Source organism: Mesoplodon densirostris, chromosome 17, assembly GCF_025265405.1.
Source record: "Mesoplodon densirostris isolate mMesDen1 chromosome 17, mMesDen1 primary haplotype, whole genome shotgun sequence".
Classification (NCBI taxonomy): domain Eukaryota; kingdom Metazoa; phylum Chordata; class Mammalia; order Artiodactyla; family Ziphiidae; genus Mesoplodon; species Mesoplodon densirostris.
The window spans coordinates 75,077,375-75,090,053 of record NC_082677.1 but is presented as its reverse complement, the minus strand read 5'-3'; the positions used below and the strand labels follow the sequence as shown (position 1 = coordinate 75,090,053).

Here is a 12,679-nt window from a genome sequence, read left to right as displayed (position 1 = left end):
CCCGTGGCTGGGTCCCCAGTGCCTCTTCTCTGAGAGTCCTGTAGAGGTTACACGAATTCATTGGAGATACGAGTTGGGGTTTTTTTTTTTTTTGGTGGGGGGGAGAAAAATATATATAAATATATAGATAGATATCACTATAGAATAATGCATTCATAAAATGAGGCTTTTCTAGAGGAAGACCAAAAAATTCAATGTCTTAAACATATATTTAATCGCAATGCAAAAGTCTTTCTCCTGCCATGCTGACCTTTTAGAACAGAGGATTGTACCGCAAGACAAAGTTGAATGTAAAGTGATCGCCCTGAGCATTTTCCAAGTTTCACTTTTCTAGAGAGTCACCCAGCACAACAGTGCGTAAACTATACCATGTTAGTTTGATGGTCATTTTCAGTGTGTAATATAGAGAGACTTTATTAAAATGTATAAAAAGTCCTAAAGTTCTGGTTTAGTTTTGGGACTCGGGATGGATGGAGTTGCTATGGAAACCACCCCCCCACCCCGCGCCTGTAGCTAGGACTGAACGTGGGCGCTGCCGATTGCAGTGTCTGACTCGTATTTAAGTAGCTCTCCCCATCCTTCGCGTGGTCCTGCCACCCTTCCCATGGTTCATGTTCCTCCTGCAACTTTAAACAAGCGAAGTAAAAAGTTGATAATATACTAAATTTTCTTCTATCCTGTACATTTCAAAAAAAGGCATATGCAATATTTACATTTTTAATTTAGTTTACAGAATGGAACCAAAATGTATAAATGTTATGTTTGTTAAAACTTCACAATGTATATTGGGTCTTTGTACATTTTGCCTGACTTACCTTAAATTTAAAATATTTTTTGCTATATAAACTTTAACAGTTATTAAACAGTGTTTTCTTTTGGGGTACGTATTGTTTCTGGAGATCAAGATGTTAAATATATTTCTTGCTATTGTGATATGACAAAAGACTGACCTTCTCTTGCTGTCTTCCACTGTCCTTGCTGTATATAAGGGCCTATATGGCACTGCTGGAAACCAGACTCAATGGAACTAGACTAGTGCATTGTATTTAGTCTGTAATGATCATGGATGCTCTCCTTAATAGCCATATGCAATACAATAAAATACATTATTTATGAAATGAAGAAAGCCTGGAGAATGCTTTTTCCTGTGTGGATAATGAATTTGACATCAAGCCACTCTTCTGGTGTTCGGAGTCGTTAAGTAAATATTTGGTTCTTGAAAAACACTTTTTGACTATGTGGCCTCTTCATTTAATATTTGTATTCTGGAAACCAGAAAATACCCCACACATCACAACATTTATGAAAAGTCGATGTGTTAATAAAACAAAGAATATTTTCCTCACTTCACCAAATGTAGAATCATTGCCTGTGTGCTGGATGCTGTTCTCAGTCCTGTACAGATACCCATTCCTTCATCGTCCCTCACACCCTTTGGTGGTGGCAACCGCCACCCCATTTTGTAGATGAGGAGCCTGAGGCACAAAATGGTTAAAGGACTCGCCGGAGGGCACAGAGCTCACGAGCAGCAGAGAACCAGGACTCAGACGCAGAAGCACAGCCCTGGAACCTGTGCCCGTGTGCTTGCTGCCATCCTGCTCCCGAGACACAGGCATGGGACAGATAACATCCAGAGCACGTGGCAGTTAAGTCAGCAGAGCCAAGAGGTGCAGTTCAGGAGGCGGAAGATCTGGAAATGGTGTCTGTTGGTTTTCATCAAGGACGGTTCCACCTCCTTGTTAGAAATCGTGTTTCTGTGCCTCCGCTTTACCTGGGCATTACAGTAATGCCATAACATGGGTGTCGACTCTTTTGAACAAATAAAATCAGAGCGCTGGGGAAGGTGATTTTTAAACGATGGAGTTTAAGTCACAAGACTGGCGTGCATTGTGTGGCATCTGGGAACTTGTCGGTGATGTGCGGCCCGTTGGTGCCCAGACTGATGGTTCCTGGGGGCTCCTGTTAGGCACCGGGAAGAAGGCATGATCTGCAGGGTTTAAAATCCCTGAAATCTGCTATTTTAGTGACGAGAGGGCTGTCATTCTAAGGGAGTCGTACAAGGCAGGAATCGGTGAGTGTATTTACCCAGAAAAGTTGATTGTAAATAAAGAAGTGAGGAGTTGTTTCAAAGTCCCGTAGATGCTGGAACTATTCACCAGAAACCAACTTATAAACTGGGAGGAGAATGCTAGTTTCCAGGGCATCCCGTGCTGAAGGCTCAAGGGCCCCCCTGCACTGTTTTGGGAGACTTTGACCCATTAGTGGTCAGCTTGGAAGACGCACATTGACTCCTGGTGATCTAGTGATGCTGTTACCATCTTCAAGGGTCCGGCAGGATCATAGCTAGTCCCTCTTGAAGCCCCTGAGTCCCAGGTTAAAGATCACTTGGCAAGTTTGAAGGCTACTTGGGCAGGCGGTTCATTCCTTTGTGTGTCCAACCCTGAGCTATACCAGTATTTGACTTATTGGTCATTTCCGCTCTTCAGTGCCGCCAGTTGAAAGACAAAGGGGTTTGTTGCTTCTTTAGATCTTGATGATGCTGTTTCCATTGCCCTACATTTAAGAGAGTGCATGTGATGAGTCAGGGTGATCCAAAATTGCCAGGCTGGGTATTTTCTTCATCCACTGATAAAATTGTTGTTAGCACATTATGGTGATCAGTGATGTCTGCTATACATGGCCATGCTGTCCAAAAAAAGCAAAACACACACGAGTCACGGTCCTTGTCCTCACATGGAATGAACACTTCCAGGTGTGCCGAGGAGCGGAGATTGGCACCTCCTGTTACAATAATCGAAGATAAGGTTTTAATAAAGTTGCCGTCTCTCTCGCAGTGTTTTCACAGGCCACCACTCAGCGAGGCCAGAGGATGCCCAGAAGCGGTCACGCCCACGGCAACTTTGCAAGATTAGAGATTCGGTTTATAACTGTGTCCTGCGGGATGTGCAGAAGCAGGTTTTCCCCTAAAAAAGCGAGAGAGTCCAGTTAATTGGCGAGGGCACTGGACGACACACCCCGGGGAAGGGTCTGTCTTTGCAAAGTTCTTTTATCCTTGTGGATGTGGTCATGCCCCTCTCAGACTCCTTGTGAGGGAGGACGGGAAGCCCTGGGCTAAGCCCCGGCCAGGCCCTCCCTGCAGGACCCCGTGGTAACAGGACCCTCTCGTGAACGAGCTCCTGTCCCGCCAGAAGCACCGGCTGGCAGAGTTCGGGAGATGCCGCCTGGCCGTTTCCCTCCATCCGCTTTCCCATCAGGGAGCTGAGCCCTGGTGGAGTTTCTCCCAAACACCAAAGCCAGCCTGGGCTCTTCCTCTGGACCATGGCCCTCCCTGGGAAGGGAGGGAGGAGAAGGGACGACCCCCCCCACCGCACCCCCCCACCCCCGCCACCGCCCCTGCCCAGCAGCCCTCCTGCTGCCCATTCCCAGCCCTAACGAGGCCCCAGCAGCCGCCAAGCTTTCCAGGATCTGCTGGAGATGTCAGCTCCTCCCTGGCAGGCAGCCCAGGTGTTGTTTACTGCTCTCAAAGCAACCCGTGCTGCTTCCTCCCGTCCGGTCTATTTTTTGAAAACACTCAGCTCTTGGCTGACAGACATCGCTTCCTGCTTTCATCTGCTTGGCCTGGACCAACGACGTCCGGCCAGTGGCCAGAGCAGCCCTCCAACGGCAGGACCACTGGTCCCGCAAAAACACAGAGGCCTGGGCATCCTCTTCTCACTCTCCTCCGAGCTACTTACTAAGCTGACCTTTGAAGACTCACGTGAAGGGGAGTGTATCCAACTTGGGCCACGGGATGTAAACTTGATAATACCTCTGTCTCCAGCTCAGCCGTGCCCTCAGCCACCTTGATTTTGCCAGATGGCAGCCCCCGGGGTGGTCCTCCAGTGCTTGCCTAAATTCTGGAGTCACGCTGCTAACGGCCCCTTTCTGGCCTCCTCCAAAGGGTAACTGAACACGGCAGGAAGCTTTTCATCACATACTTTTCCAGTAGCAAGCAAAGCTGTTCTGCTGCAAGGACAGTGAGTAAACCCCTCCCTGCGCTTATCCCTCCTCTGCACACAGATTCCCATCAGCCAAAGGGATGTTGTTTCCCTTCCACTAAACGTTTTCTCCTGACTACCTGGAGGCATCCAGGTGTGGCTGAAAATATGCTCAATCCCGGAGTAAATATCTACTCCTGAGGGCGGTGAACAGCCGTGCAAGACAGCTGGGCAGGGCACCGATGCTCACAGTAACCTGAGCTATTTACCTGGTGACTCAGGAGGGATGCAGGGGCCAGGTGGCTGGCTTGTTGCAAAGGATGCTGGGGTGCTGATTGCCTAAGTTCTCTGGAAAGAGGGTTTCACACGTCCTCATTCTTTCTGGACTTCACGGTTTCATGACCCTGCTCGCTAAACTCGTTCGTATCTTGGGGAAGAATATAAGACTTTTCATTACATTCCTTTGCATTCAAGATCTGGTAGAAAGGTGAGACTTGTAGTGATTGAAAGGCACCAAAATGAACATGTAAGGAAATTGAAAATATAGGTTGAAATGGTTTCTTTGTCATTTTCTAGAAAATAACTTCTCATCTTTATTTGTTGCTATAGACGGGATGTGTGCGTCTCTTCCAGATTCCTTTGTTGAAACCTACGTCCCTGGGTGTTGGTGTTGGGAAGCCGGGCCTTTGGGAGGTGAGGGGGTCGTGGGTGGGATTAGGGCCCTTATGAAAGAGGCCTGAGATGGCCCCCTTCCACCACGTGGGTACAAGGAGGACTCTGCAACCCAGAAGAGGCCCTCACCAGACCCTGCCCAGGCTGGCACGTGGACCTCGAAATTCCGGCTTCCAGAACTATGAGCAATAGGTTTCTCCTGTGCTTAAGCTGCTCAGTTTACGGTAATTTTTTTTTTTTTTTTTTTTTTTTTTTTTTTGCGGTACGCGGGCCTCTCACTGCTGCGGCCCCTCCCGTTGTGGAGCACAGGCTCCGGACGCGCAGGCTCAGCAGCCATGGCTCACGGGCCCAGCCGCTCGGCGGCATGTTGGATCTTCCCGGACGAGGGCACGAACCCGTGTCCCCTGCATCAGCAGGCGGACTCTCAAGCACTGCGCCACCAGGGAAGCCCAATTTATGGTAATTTTGTTACAGTAGCCCAAACAGACTGAGACTTTTGTAAAGTACCCACCCACCTAGGATATGAAAATGGCTAAAATGACGATATACAATTCAAAGTCAAAGCCAGGTCAAAGCCAGGAGACGGCAAAGAATGATGCGCTTGATTTTCTTAGTCTCTGGCACTTGGACATTGCAGGGAGCTGTCTCGGGGCCCAGGATAGAGACCAAAGCCTGGGTCCGAGTCTCGCTCAGCATTGGACGAATGGCTTGGAGCCCTTTGGCAGCCATGGGTAGAGGGGAGATCTCCCAGCCCTGCTGTGCCCTCAACATGGTGAACAAGCATGAAGGCTCTCCAGAGAGTGAGTGAAGCCTCATGTCAGGAGGTGTTAAAGCCACATGGCCACTCCTGTGACACCAGCCAACTGCCCTGCTTTGCTTTGTTTTTGTATTTTTTAAATTTTTCTTTTATACTGGAGTATACTTGATTAACAATGTTGTGTTAGTTTCAGGTGTACAGCAAAGTGATTCAGTTATACATATACATATATCTATTCTTTTTCAAATTCTTTTCCCATTTAGGTTATTACAGAGTATTGAGCAGAGTTCCCTGTGTTATACAGTAGGTCCTTGTTGGTTATCTATTTTAAATAATCCCACTTTGTTTTGATTTATATAATCAGCACATAAGGATAGAATCCTTTATAGAAAAAATAGTATCCCATGATTTCCTTCATGATGTGATGCCTATAAATCCACTCCCAGGACACACAGCTATCCTTTGCTGATCACGTCTTTTTCACTGCTACAGATGTTTCCCAGCCAAACCACGTGTCCACCAGTTACTGCCCGTGGCACATGCTTCTTCTGGAACCTCGTCTGTGACTACTTCCCCTGGGCTTTCTTCCGTAGTATCTTGCTCTGTGGTCCAGGGCTGCTCTTAGCCAAGGGCCCTCCTGCAGTTTGAGGATGGAATCCCCACTTGCTTTTGACAAAGGGAAACACTGACCAGCAGATTGAGCATAAAAAGCCGAGGATCCTCTTGTACTGAAGTCTTTGTTGAGTTATTCAAGAAACGACTTCTCCAGACCTAAAGAGAGGATCTGGAGTGAGTATGGAATCAGCTGTCCTGGAAAACTCTGAGGCTAAAATAAGTACCATTTGATAAAATAATTGAACAACATTCTTGGGTTTGATGTCCCAAGGCGTGGTGGTAGGTAGTCGGCAGAGAAACTGGTTCCTTATGTTACAGGATAATCTATTTCATATCGTGTAATATACCACCGTAGCCACAAAACTTTTGAGCGAAGCTAGGTTAAATACATTTAAAATGATAAAACATATTACGTGACTTAATGTTACAGTGTCTTCAATCATTTTCTCTTTTCTTATCACTTATAAAGAAAAACACAATTAACAGAGAATGAAAAGGAGGTGGGCTTAACTAGCATTCGGGGGAAAAGGTTCTTCTGTGTGACACAGAGCCAACTCTTCTGCCTCTCTGGGCCTCATTTTCCTTACACGTGAATGATCTCAAAGGGGATTGAATTAGATTCATTCAGCAAATACCTCTACTGATCACCTACCTTGTGTCAGGCACAGGTCTTTCATAAAAGTTCCTTAATTTTATAATAAGTGACAAACACGAAAATAAATCATATAAGAAACTCTGAAGATCCTTCCCCCAATTCCCTAAACGACATTCTACATGACAGACCATCGTATCAAGTGGCAACTCATTCGGCCTTATCAGGAGTTGAAAATGACCCATTGCCAAGACTTCACACTCCGAAGTTCCCTGCCTGACGACAGACACCACCGTAGCACCATTTTACTTTGTCTCCTTCCTCTTCCCCAAGCTTCAGGCATAGATTTACTGCAAAAATGCTCCCACGTATGTCCCTCTCCAGCCCCGCCCTGCATCTCTCCCCTGAGATGTGACTCCTGTCTCATCAGGAAAAGGAGTCTGTTTCTCCACTCCTGAGTCAGGCCGGCCGTGACCTGCTGTGTCCAGGAGGATGCTGGCACAAGTGACAAGGACCAAGCCTGGTCGTCCCCAAGGCTGGCAGCTTCCGCCTGCCCCCCTGGAGCCTGGGGCTGGCCGTGGAGCAAGCCCAGGCTGGTCTGTTGGCTGACGGGGGACCACACACAGCAGATACCCGTCAGGCCGGTTGTCCCAAAGCCTTCTGAGAGCCCAGGCTAGACGAGAAGTCACCCAGCTGACTCAGAGACTCCCAGCCCGCCCTTCGGAGCAAAGGGGAAGGTCTGTCTGCCACCGGGCTTCCCTGCTTGTTCGGTGACAGGAAGGTCTCCTCCTGAACGAGCCCCCTCCCCCCTTGCCGTCCATGGTGACGACACTGCCCCTCACTTCTCTCTACGTCCCCAGCCCATCCTCCCCGCCACCCCGTGGTCTCAGGTGCACATTTATCCTGAAGCAGGTGGGCAAGCATAAATGGAGTCAGGAGATCAGCCCAGAAAGGCCTGACAGGTTTCACCTTCCTGGCCCAGAGGCCCCTGTGGTCAGGGCCTTCCCGACCTCGGGCTACGAGGACACCCCACGTCAAATCTGCACTTTCTCATCCCGGCTCGGGTCTGTAACTGACAGCTCCCCGCCCCTCCCGCTCTCCAGGACGCTGGCTGCCTGGGTTTCTCCCTCCCTTTCCCCGTCCAGCCAGCCCCAGGGGTCCTGGTTCTGCATGGAGCTGGGGGGGCGACGGAGTGTCTACCACGCAAAGACCTCCTCCCTCCCCTCCTCCTGCCTCAACCTCGTCAGCCAACTGTACAGCCAGCACTTGATCCGATCCTGCTCTAGGACATGCACATCATTCCTGTTTGAGTCTCTCTCTGTCTAATCCGTGTGGGCAGGCCGGTGCCAAACCAGCTGGTGAGAAAGTCAGTGGCCCCGCCTTGGGTCTCATATGAAGAACAAAGACCAGCAGACGCCAGTCACTGAGATCCCAGTTCTGCTTTGAAGAGTTGAGGAAAGCGTTCGAGGGAGAAACTGTCAATTATAGCTTGGAAGGAAGGCGGGGAGACAGTCTCCATTTCTTCCAGGTAGAGAAGGGACGACCCGCAGTGGCTCCGGCGCCCCCTGCCAGCGGGTGCCACGGGTGCTGACAGCCTCCCGGCCACCAGAGCCCTACGTCCCGGCTCCTCTGAGTGGCCTCCACTGTCGCAGCTGTGTGATGAAGTCACAGCCCCGCTTCTGCGGGCGGTCGTGGGCCAGACCCTGTGGTCTCATTCCAGCCTCCCCCTGGAACACAAGGGGATGCGGGCAGGGGGCGCCTCGCCGTACTGTGGCCTCAGGAGGGTGGGCCCAGGGCTCCCGCGGAGTCTGTCTGGCTCCACACCCTTGCAGGGCGTCCACCCTGCCCCCGGGGCTCTGGTGGCGGAGCTGTCCTCCTCCTCCAGCCCTTCCTGCGTCCTCTGCCCTCTGACCCTCATCAAGCCCAGCTTGCCTTCCGGAACCTCCCGGCTCTGCGTTTCCTTCCTCTGCGACCTCCTTCTTGGTGTCTGCTCCCATCTCTCAGTCCCAGAAGCCACGGTCTCGCATTGACAGTGGCCTGCAGCATGCCTTCACCTGGTTTTCCTGATGGCATCTTCAATCCAGCAGGTCCAAAAACGGATCATTGTCTTCCCTGAAACCCAGTTCCACGTCCTGACCGTTTTCTCTGAGTCAGTGAGGCTGAGACTTCCGTCTGACAGCCCCCTGGGCCCTCCCCACACGCAGCCAGTGTCTGTCTTTGGGGCCGCACTCAGCTCCACCCCTTCTTGGCCATCCCCGCTGATAGGACGCTGCTTCTTGCGCCCGCTCCTCTGGACTCCCTGTTCCAGCCTGACTCCCGTCCAGCCCACCTCTGTGGCGTCACAGATTCATCGTTCTGATGCTCAGCTCAGGTCGCATCTCTGCTCAGCGCACAAAACCTCGACAGATCCCTCTTGTTACCCAGCAGGGTCTAAACTCTGGTCTTCAGGGTTCCGGGCCCTTACGACTCAGCCCCATCTCCAGCGACTCATCTGGGCGTCCCCGGTGCCGTGTGGTCCAGGGCGGCGGGAAGGAATCAGGAGCCCTCCCTACACATTTACGCGCCCCTGTCTTTGTGGATGCTGCTTCCTTCCGTCCCCTAAGTCGGCCTGGTAAAAGCCTACCCACGCTCGAAGGCCTTTCGCCACTGTTACCTCCTCCCGGAAGACTTCCCTGATTCCCTCCAACATACGACGGACCCATAGCACGGGGGTGGCGGTGGCGGCTCACGTTTGCCCCTGAATTGAGGTATCTGGTCACCCCTCTACTAAAGTGTATGTTCTCCAAGGGTAGGGATGGACGAATGTCCAGCCTACCCTGAACCTGGACTTTCACGGATGTAAATGTTTAGAAAACTGACTCAAAATAAGAGTATGGTGGTAACTGTGGTTTTATAACTCAGGGATAGTCCTTTTAGAGACGTGAACGTACTCCAGAAGAGTGGACGGGGGAGGTAAGCTCCGCGGGTGCTGAGGCGCGAACAGCTTGATGGGGGATTAACCCTAGCAAGGGGCTGGCCTCTCCCTGGTCAAAGTGTTTGCACCAGAGCTGCTGGATCTCAAAGAATATCAAAGTGTGGGTCTTCAAAATCATTTGTGGACTTGTGGGTCGGTGTGAAAAGGCCATTCTGTAGGGAGCTACCTTTGGATTTTGATAAATGACTTTTGTGGCCAGCTCAGCTTAGCCAGCTACACTCTGCTCTCTATATCTTGGCAGGTCTGTTCTTGAATGATAGGATTATGTGTAACTCGGACAAACATATCATAAGTGTGTATCGCTTCTTTTATTTGGACTCTCAGATTAAATAAATCTATTCATCGAAGAATCCTAGCTGTATCTTCAGAAGATCTAACCAATTGGTATTGGCATTTTGAGAAACCCTCTCCCCGAATTCTTTCATTCATTGAAAATTATGTTAAACCCCATAATATGCACAGTCATTTTTTTAGGATGTACAGACATGATGAGGAATAAAATAACAATTTGAGTCGTGGCGGGGGTGTGAGGGGGCGGGTAGTGGAGTCCAGCTTTCCTTCCCTGAGGCCAAAGTATCTTAATGGAAAAGGACATCATCCCCCAGATCCACATTTCTTACCCCATCAGCAGCAAATACAAAGATTTCCTTACTCCAGTGAGCTGCATGTTTCACACTCTTATGCTATATTTAAGGTTTGAAATCCCGACTTGGCGTCAGAAAGGCAAACACACAAACAAGGCGACACAAGGAGATTTGTTTTAGTTCACACTTCCTCCGTCTCCCTCCAACTTCCTTGTACTTTTGCCCCATCTCTCTCTCTCTCCATCTTTCTCTCTGTCTCTCTCCATCTTTCTCTCTGTCTCTCTCTCCATCTTTCTCTCCGTCTCTCTCCATCTTTCTCTCCATCTCTCTCCATCTTTCTCTCTGTCTCTCTCTCCATCTTTCTCTCCATCTCGCTCTCCATCTTTCTCTCCCTCTCTCTCCTCTCTCTCTCCATCTTCCTCTCCATCTTTCTCTCCATCTCTCTCTCCATCTCTCTCTGCCTCTCTCTCCATCTCTCTCTCCGTCTCTCCCTCCATCTTTCTCTCCGTCTCTCTCCTCTCTCTCTCTCTCTCCCTCTCTCCAGTTTCCAGCTCTCTCTCTCTTCCTGCAGACGTTCCGATCATGCAGACTTGACCTAACGCTGCCTGGGACCCCCTGACCCAACTCTTCCCTGGCCGACACCTCCCCACAAGGTCCTCAGAAGAGCCCACTCCCCGACCTGGGCCCTGGTTTCCTCCCGGACTGGCCCCCCAGCTTCGCTCGCTGCCTTTCAGTTCATTCTTCATTAGGAAGCACTGTGACCCTGTTAAGAAAATAGGTCAGATGTGTCCCCACTTGACTCGGGGGAAAAGTCTAACTGTGTCCTGAAAACCTTCCTGGCTCCGTTCCCAGCTCCGCTCCCCCAGGCCATGCCACACCACATCTCCCAAAGTCACCAGGCAGGGCCTGGTGCCCAGCGCGTCCCCCCGTGCTCACCACAGAGGGCAGCTCCCTGTGCTCCAGAACCTTCTGTCCCGCCTGGTCCTCCGTCTGAGGGGCGTCCTGAGCTGTGTTCCCCATGTTCCCGCTGGCCCTCAGCCTCCCTGAGTCCCAGCTGCCCCAGTGCAGCTCACTCTCCAGGCTCCCTGCTCACCTCCTACTTCCCCGCTGGACTTCCTGGAGTTGCCTCCTGGATAAAGGAGTTGAACCCAAATCCTTGTGGGGGCTGGTTAGTTTCAAAGTCAGTACTTCCCTGGCTACTATTTAAAATGAAAGCTACAGCGCTGCCTCCATACTTCCTATCCGCTTTCCCACCTGTTGCTTTTTCACGCTTGTCCCTCTGTCGTTCCATGTACTGACCCTGTGTGTTGTCCGTCTTTCCTGCCAGAACGTAAGTGACCTGGGCGGTGAGGTCTGCTTTGCTCACTCCTGCTATCCAGACCCTAGGAGAAGAGTCCCCTCCACACAGTAGGCATTCGATAAATCCTTTGTGAATCTTCTGTCCTGACAAAGTGGGACACTTCAAACAGGTGTAACGTTACAGGCTCTTGGAGTTGGAAGAAGCCTCAGTTGGGCTTGAGTCCTAGCTCTCAGTACGGAAACCCTGGGATGAACTTCCCGACTGGTAATCCATCACTTCCGTCCCCTTAAGTTATTCTTGGGATGGGGACTTGCAACTTCGCACCGCTGTTCCTCTGCTAGAGATCCCCTGCTTCATTCCACAGACATTTCTAAGAGAATGCTGAGGCCCAGACAGACCTTATGCGGGAAGGAGACTGGTCCCCCTGCAGCTCCAGGGGGGCCGTCTTCTCGTTGCTGGGTGGTTCGGGACCCCGGATGGCATGTGAGGGAGGCTTAGGGATCATGGAAGGGTTTCCCCAGCACCGCTGAGAACCTTCTGGAAGCAGCTCACTCAGTGAATGTAGGTAAGTCCTCAGGCAATCAGCCCAGGACTCCAAGAGGTGCCAGCCCGGGGTGGAGCTAATGTGGGATGAACAAGCAGAAGAATGGAGACCTGAGGCTGATGGCAGGGGAGGGGGAAACACAGGACTCCCGGCCCCTCCAGCCCTGAAGCAGGCCCTGCCTCTGGACTGGTGGTCTGGAGGAGCCGCTACATTTCCTTATTAATTAAACTCGTTTGGTACAGGATTTCTGCCACCCTAACTGGTGCCCTCTCACTACGCAGGGGCGGGGGTGGAGGTGAGCGTGTGGTATAGACTGTAGACATACTTCCAAGGAATAAGTCAACGGTGATGGAATTCCTGCTGCTACAGCTCACGTTCGGTGTGGAGGTCACCTTTCCATGGCTCCCCTAAACCCTCATTACAATGAATCCTGACCTTCACTGATCTCTTTTGAATTTTATAAATGAACGCTAAGTAGGGAAATAGAGAGAGTAGCTTTATTTTATTTTCAGTAAATCAACTGGATTTCCTTATGTACACTGCTATCTACTTCCACGTGTTACATACATTTTGGAATAATCTTCTCTTTGGTATAGAAACAGAGTTGCCTTTGTTACAGATGACCAATTAGCCCTACATTTTGCATTGTTGAGTTTAAATCACC

General features: G+C 50.5%; 1 protein-coding gene across 1 annotated transcript in view; it reads right to left on the bottom strand.

The window, feature by feature from the left end:
• COL4A2 (collagen type IV alpha 2 chain) overlaps nucleotides 1-12,679 on the bottom strand; it is a 635,121-nt gene that overhangs the window by 567,256 nt on the left and 55,186 nt on the right. The window lies entirely within an intron of this gene.